This window comes from Podarcis gaigeae (genome assembly GCF_964106915.1).
Source record: "Podarcis gaigeae genome assembly, chromosome: 9".
Classification (NCBI taxonomy): domain Eukaryota; kingdom Metazoa; phylum Chordata; class Lepidosauria; order Squamata; family Lacertidae; genus Podarcis; species Podarcis gaigeae.
In genome coordinates, this window is record NC_139685.1 from 24,105,644 (window position 1) to 24,112,683 (window position 7,040).

A 7,040-nucleotide genomic window follows, 5' to 3' on the forward strand; every position below is an offset into this window, starting at 1 on the left:
CAGTGTACAAAACACCTGACATATTTAATAAAACTCTTCCAACTTCTTCAAAACACCACACAACTTCCTATCCTTGCCTCCTAACACGATCCCACTATTGTGGCATGTGAGGGATCATCCAACACTGTTATTACAGTAGGCTTGGAACTCCCTCAGCTGCTGTTTTGAGCCTACATTTGTCTGTGAGTATTTTCTGGCCGTGATCCAAGAACCTTTGTTGCCTTTTCAAAACTGGCACCTAGCCCCAAAGGCAGCAACAGAGGACCTCTTCTCTTGATATCAAATATCCCCCCTAGCACCAACTCCTCTTCCTAGTATGGGAGTAGTAAAGGTAAAGGGACCCCTGACCATTAGGTCCACTCATGGCCGACTCTTGGGCTGTGGCGCTCATCTTGCTTTATTGGCCGAGGAAGCTGGTGTACAGCTTCCGGGTCATGTGGCCAGCATGAGTAAGCCACTTCTGGCGAACCAGAGCAGTGCACGGAAACGCAGTTTACCTTCCCGCCAGAGTCGTAACTATTTATCTACTTGCATTTTGCTGTGCTTTCAAACTGCTAGGTTGGCAGGAGCAGGGACCGAGCAACAGGAGCTCACCCCGTCGCGGGGATTCGAACCACCAACCTTCTGATCGGCAAGTCCTAGGCTCTGTGGTTTAGCCCACAGTGCCACCCATGTAGTAGTAGTAGTAATAGTAGTAGTAGGCAAATAGCAATATTAAGAATTCAGTTTCCAAATTCTCGAGGCCAAATTTGCAATGAGTATAGATGGACATCTGAAGAATGACACCGCCAATCACATTGGTAAAGATTCAATGCTGTTTCAGAGGGAGGATCTCCAGGAAAGGAAGACAAGAAATTTCAAAACAACTGCCCCTTTCTCCGACACTATACTGCCAGCCATTTAGAATGTTTGAGAAATAAAACTAGCCTGTGCCATAAAAGGAGGTAATTATTATAATCAAAGTATAATGTCTAAATCCAGCCCATGGGAGGATCTTCCTCGCAATGATGCTTTTGCTTTGTCAGCTCACAAATCACTGAAAGGCTGATAGAAATTATGCAGAACTCTTTGAGGTTCCAAAATGTTGTTTTAATGAGCTGTGATACATATCTCAAAACGTATGCGGTAGATTGTCATGTGGGACCTTCTAGGGCTGTTACTTTGTGATAAAACAGATTTGCATCCTCCACATGTTGCCAAGCTACAGCTCCCATTGTCCCTTGCTGTTGGCCATGCTGGCTGGGACTAGTTCATGGGTTCCCCATACCTATGATAAGAGATTTCTAGCCGCTGCCAACCTGGTGCCCTCCAGATGTTTCAGGCTACAACTCCTGGCAGCTCCAGCCAGTATAACGATGAAGTCCCTGGACCCCACATTCTAGCCACAACAGTTCTCTATGCATTTCAATGGCCTTTGCTCTCCATCTTTTGCAGCCTTTGTGGTGGAAGGCAAGAGATGAAGTCCACAGAAGTCCCATCTTGAAGTAAGTTTCTTCAGATCAAATCAGACAAGTAAGACTGCAAAGCAGAGAAGGTAAAGCCTAGGCATGTAGCTCAGGAGTGCCAACCTGCGACCATGGGTGCCTGGGGCCATGGGTGCCATACAGCCTGCATGGCCCTGGCACCAAAATTTGTGGGTGCTCAGACATCCAGATTCCCAGGGAGTTGGCACTTATGATGTAGCTTGTGAGGCTTCTGGAATCTTCCTCAGCTCCACCCACCCTACAAGTTACAAACCTTTGTAGCTCATCATTCTAAGATTTCTCTAAGTTGGTGGTCTCCGCAATTTCTACCTGGTTGAGGCAGCACAAACTCCCCATTCCCGGCCTGACTTTTTATAACAATTCTGAATTTGCTAAATTGCAAATGGATGTGGCCTAGGGTAGCCATATTACAGAGGATAGTTATCTATATGAAGAGCTGTCAGAAGTCAATGCTCTGTTTGAAGGAAGTCTTTATTTGAAGGGTTGTCCAGTCCAAGTCAGGTTGAAGGATGAAGAACCATAAGAAGGGAGATCAGGAACCTTGAAGTTGCCCATTAACAGCTCCTGCCTGGATAGAATACTAAGAAGGCACTGGGAAAGGGGGAGGAATTCAGTTCAGTTCACATTTAAAGACAAACCTATCAAACTCAGACTTTTTGAATCAATATGTGAACTAAAACACAGTCATTGTTGGAAATCCACACTTCTATGAATTTTGCAATGTAATTATTCAGCCCAATAATGTGTACATAAATGCATATACTAGGGTAGTATGTGCATAAAAATGCATATATTTGTGAAAATAACATACAAAAATGCATTGCATTAGGAAAAAAATGCATTTAAGTAAAAATGCATTTATCAGGAGAATTTTGCAATGAAATGCTGCTGAAATTTCATTATTAGGAAAATGATTTACAAACTGTTGCAGATATGTGGGGAGCTGAATTTAAGATTGGAAAAATGAGATATTCGGAGAACTGAAATTGATAGATATGTCCATTCCCCTCAGAAACAGAAGTCACCTGGGCAAAGTCTTTCCCACAATGGTGAGATGTATTTGTACCTAAACTATGGTAAATATTTCTGCATGTCCATCTACTCATATATATTAGTGCATGATGCAAAAGTTATCAAAATCTGCATCCTCTGTTGTTCACTTTTTGGAGTGATGCATTTCTGCATTGCAGGGGGTTGGACTGCATAACCCTCAAAATTCTTCCCGCTCTACAATCACATGATTCTACTATTTCCTCTTTTCTGATTATGTGCAAGTCCCCAGTGTAATTTTGCCTGCTTGGACATATTTAACAGATCTTGTAAGGGATGAAGGACAAGGGTTTTTCTTCTTCTCCACATTGCAAAAAATATATATACAAAAATAAAAGACCCACTATGGTAGAGTAGGTTGGAATGTATGTAGGTGGAGAGACAAGTTGAGATTGTATGAAAGACGCAAGATCTATAAACAAAAGTTCTTACTCCAGCCTCCTGTTGTGCAAGGTTCCTTAGTGAATAGAAGAGCTTGAGTCTCATGACAGATTTTTCCCCTCCATACAGGAAATCATTCAGTGTGAAATTGTTATGGAGTTCTTATTACCAACGGTACAGGTATTTATTTTTTTTAAACAAAGATGATCAATCTGAGTAAACAAAGGACTGCTTAAAATTACCTTTGTGCTCAAGCAAGAATAAAGATATTGCAGGAACAATTGGGTGGGTAGGGAAAGGTTAGCTATTTGTTGTACTTGTTTGAAGAATGATGGAAGCATTTGCATTGTCTCTCACTCTCCTATTGAACTAGGGACACAAATGAAGGTTGCTGGTAGATAATCACTTTAAGTGCAGTACATTTGAGTACAGTACATGATATAAATTGCCTAACCACATTTTATACCCCTTCTGCTTTATGTCTTTCCATTATTCAAAGGAGCTCATAGAAGTGTAAAGTAGGTATCTCTGACAAAAGCATCCTTTGAATTTGAGTTGCCCACGAAATGTCGTTTGAAGGCTGATATGGAAAGCAGATTTTATTTGGGCAAAGTAATCAGGCAAAACATCTGTAGGATTTGAAAGGAAGCCAAAATAATTATATCAAGCACGGGAATTCTGCTCATCCCAAAGTTGTTGCCAGATTTCGCCAAAAGCAAAACGGAAAGTCTGGAGGCCTCTCCTCAGCTCAAACATCTGAGGAATTTGGAGGGAAAGTAAATGAGTTTTGATGAGACTAGCCAAAGGCAGTGGTCACCATCAGTCAGGACCAGTAGCTGGAGGCCACCATATTGTTTAACGCCATACACATGTGTTAATATGTAAAAGAGGTTTCAGACAACACAACTGCATCAATGGGAAGAGGAGAAGTAACAAAAGTCTCCACAGGACATAAAGCTTCCTTCTTCAGGGCCAATGAGACAGAAGCAGCAATACAGGGAGGAGAAGAAGAGCTGCCAAGAGGACATACCACACCACAGGGGCAGAGAGAGGCCCTGGCTCCTCTGACAATGAGGAGGGGAACAAAAAAGTTGTTGTTGTAGTATGCCTTTCCCTCATGGTCCGAACTGACTGTGGTGACTGAGGACCCACAAGGACCTGGAGCTGTCATTGAGACTAGCAAAATTTCTTAAGGGTGTGTGTCTCACATAATCCTACTTAAGCCTAAAAACAGTAAAATTGAATTGTATTTTTCTAAAGGCAGGAGTAGGTAGTGTTAGAATTCCTACTCCATGATTGCAGTCATGGGATTGTTGTCTTTCACATGGTGGTCTATGTTTTGACTCCACAAAGTGGGAAGTGACGGAGATAAGATGTTTGTGTTACTGTGTTCCGTGAAGTGGGACTATTGTCCTTTTTTCTTTCTCTTTGCTGTCTGATGCTAAAGAGAGAGGGAGCCATGTTGCAGTGCTCCATGTGTGTTTATATGTAAATAAAGTAGATTAGCCAAAATGCTGAGTTGCTGAGGTCTATTACGCAAGCTGCGCAAACTGCGGATCCCTAACTGTGCCGGTGTCTGTTGGCATTGGTCGCTGTGATATTTGGGCTGAAGAAAGCTTTTGAAGCTCCCAAACGATCAACCAGGAGGGAGGTAACATGCCAGTTAGGCATGTGTCTCTGCCAGGGTCCTACTCAAGTGTAGGACAAGCTCCTGACAGGTAGGTCACATATGGTTTGAGAAACCTCCTTGCAGTGGCAACATAACATGACCCAAGCTGGGCATGGCATCTACAAAGGTTTGCTGATTTTACTGTATAAAACCTACATCTTGGTGTAATTCTTGGGTCCTTCTAGGGTCCCTAGCAGACTGTATGCTTCTGATGTGGCCCTATGAATAATGCTCCCCCCAAATCACTGTGTCACTGCAGTGGGAGAAACTCCCCCTGTAGAGTTTTTCTGAAGCTCATAAGAGGCAGAGTTTTCTTGCCCCTTCGGGAATGTGGTTACTACTTAAGGGGGTCCAGCCACTGCATGTTCCAAAGCCAGGCTGCTTTTTTATTATTCTCACAGACATTCTCATTTCCCACATTCAAGGGACAGAAATTCTCCTGAAAAGTAACTGCACATTTAGAAGCATAGCTTTTGATTGGTTAGTAAATCTTTCAGTTTGCTCAAAGGTACTGGCAACCTTCCTCATAGCTTCTTCTCCTCCCGGATCTGTGTTCTGCGCTAACAAAGCTCTGGCAAAGCCCAAGGCTTTGCTAATTGCCAGTAACACATATTTGACAAGAGCTATTTAGACTCCATATAAGTGGGATATTGGTCTGGGACTGCAGCCAAAGTAATCTTAGTAATAAAATACTATATTTCCTAGCAAAAAAGAGAGAGTGTAAGAAAGGGGAACAGGTGTAGTTCAGTTTCACAGACATCCACAGGATAAAACTGCACCTATCCTGAGGTAAGATTTTTTTCAGAAGCAGACCAACAGACCAGTTTTTTAAATATATATATATATATATATATATATATATATATATATATATATGCAGGTTTTGGTGTCCTCGGGTGTCTTCCCGTGTAAAAGGGAAGACACCCGAGGACACCAAAACCTGCATTCCTGTACCCGTGAAAATCTACGAAAGCAAATATATATATATATATATATACACACACACACACAGACCTTAAGGCCTCCTCCTTTCTTTAGAATGGCTGGCAAACAAAACCATTAGCTGAATAAAACAAAACCTTAATATATTATTCTTCCTCTGACTATACCCCTTCGGAAATGATCTCTCAAGATTCTCTACCCTATTTTTTGGAGAAAGAAACTGAGGGGACCACTCCACTGAATTTATTCAGGGGCCAGAGAATCCAACAGTTTGGGTTTTTTTTTTGCAGGTGAGGCTCACCATTAGCAGTGATAGAACAGCTTATTTGCTTTATTTGTCCCTCCAGAATGCCACAGATGTATCATAATTCCAGGGCATTATGAGGTAACAAATGATGGAGAATATTAGGATTTTTTTAAAAAAATACTCTCCAGCATCAAACATTCCCTGCCTACCAAAACCTAGCACGTTAGGTAGAAGGCTGAATTAACCTCATCTCACAAATATGCTAACTTTTCATGGGCAAGGATTTTTTCAACATGCAGAAGCCTATAAACATTCAACCCCCCACTTCCATTCAGTCAGTGGAAGGATGTACCTATCATGACATATCCAAACATAAAATTGGGCTCTGAGATATCTAAAATAAGTCACTTGATGGTCAACTTAATTTCCACTGGCCTGATTCTTATTATACTTAGATTCCTTTAGGGAACTATGGGTGGAATTCAAAGTAACTCTAAGGAGATTCCTGCTTGCCTGATAGACTGACCGCCCCTCTTCTGCCATACATGGTTCTGGGGTTCTCCTGGCCCCCTAGAGCTGATTTTGGGGTGAGGTGGGAGGTGAGAAAGCCTCTTTGTGCTAGTGGGATTCATTATGCAGGCTCCCATTAGCACAGCTTCATTGAATCTGGCCACTGGTGATTATATTCAGTTATGTTCCTTTTTTTTTGCACTGTGTTAGAATAGCACTTGAGGGACATTGTTTATATAAAGAAATAAATATTCATAACCTTGGCATTTGCTATTCCTTCTATAAAGAGATCACTCTAGAGTTAACACAACAGTGTTGATTTTCTAAAATAGGATTGTTCTTAACAAATGGTTCATTTGTTCATATTCATGATTGGGAATAATTGAAATTCATGCTTTTACATGAATTTTTTTCACTGCTTTTAACAGCTGGAAAGCTTAGAGAAATTAATCAGGAAAGTTTTAAAATAAACTCTTTCCCCAATGTTTCATGAATCATCTATTCCTTTAAAAACTTACAAATTTAATTACATTCATTTTAACTCCAGTAGTTATCTGACATTATATGTGCTGAATAAGATAATCCTTGCCTTTAAAATAACTCAATATGATCCTTATTACAAACTAGCTTTCCCTCCACAATTATGGCTAAATCTATCAAAATGAATTGTATTGACAGGACTGCTAAAATGTGCTTAATTTGCTTTGTTCCCTCATCCAACATTAGTACAAAAATTATGTTCCGTTCTTGTCATTCC

General features: G+C 41.1%; 1 long non-coding RNA gene across 1 annotated transcript; it reads right to left on the reverse strand.

Moving 5' to 3' along the window:
• Positions 1 to 1,937: 1,937 nt before the first annotated feature.
• LOC310852607 lies at positions 1,938 to 4,194 on the reverse strand. Its single transcript, XR_014568314.1, has 2 exons — positions 3,158 to 4,194; positions 1,938 to 2,075 (listed from the first exon to the last, which is right to left on the reverse strand). It is a non-coding gene; the product is annotated as an uncharacterized lncRNA (long non-coding RNA).
• Between the last annotated feature and the right edge of the window lie 2,846 nt (positions 4,195 to 7,040).